This window comes from Heliangelus exortis, chromosome 1 (genome assembly GCF_036169615.1).
Source record: "Heliangelus exortis chromosome 1, bHelExo1.hap1, whole genome shotgun sequence".
NCBI lineage: Eukaryota > Metazoa > Chordata > Aves > Apodiformes > Trochilidae > Heliangelus > Heliangelus exortis.
Window position 1 is genome coordinate 66,697,235 of NC_092422.1, and position 590 is coordinate 66,697,824.

Consider the following 590-nt stretch of genomic DNA (forward strand, 5'->3'; position numbering starts at 1 on the left):
GAGTGAATTGCATTACTGATGATAGGCTGTATGGGCTATCGAGGAGGGAAAGAATTAGAAAATTGCGGGTTAGTTCTGAAGAAACTGAAGGAATAGAAACTCTGTTGGACAAACCAGGCAATCAAGGTACTAATATATATATATATATACACATATATAAAAATGTGTTCATATATATATATATGAACATTTATATATATATGTAAAGCTTTTTTATTATTTTTAGTAATAGCTTTTAATATATATATATAGATATGTACATATCTATATATATATATATGTAAAGCTTTTTTATTATTTTTAGTAGTAGCTTTTAATAGGTTGCCCAGGGAAGTTGTGGCTGCCCCCTTCCTGGAAGTGTTCAAGGCCAGGCTGGATGGGGCAACCTACCCTTGGGCAGAGGGCTTGGAATCTTTGTGGTCCCTTCCAACCTAAATCATTCTATGATTTTAAATGCAGATGAAGCCTGGATGGCTACATACTATTACTTGGGTGCCCACCCCCCACCTCCCTGGCATGTCCTTGCCTGTCCCCTGCCTGCAGGTCCCTCCCCACAGCAGTGCACCTTCAGCCCACTGCGTGTCTCACCT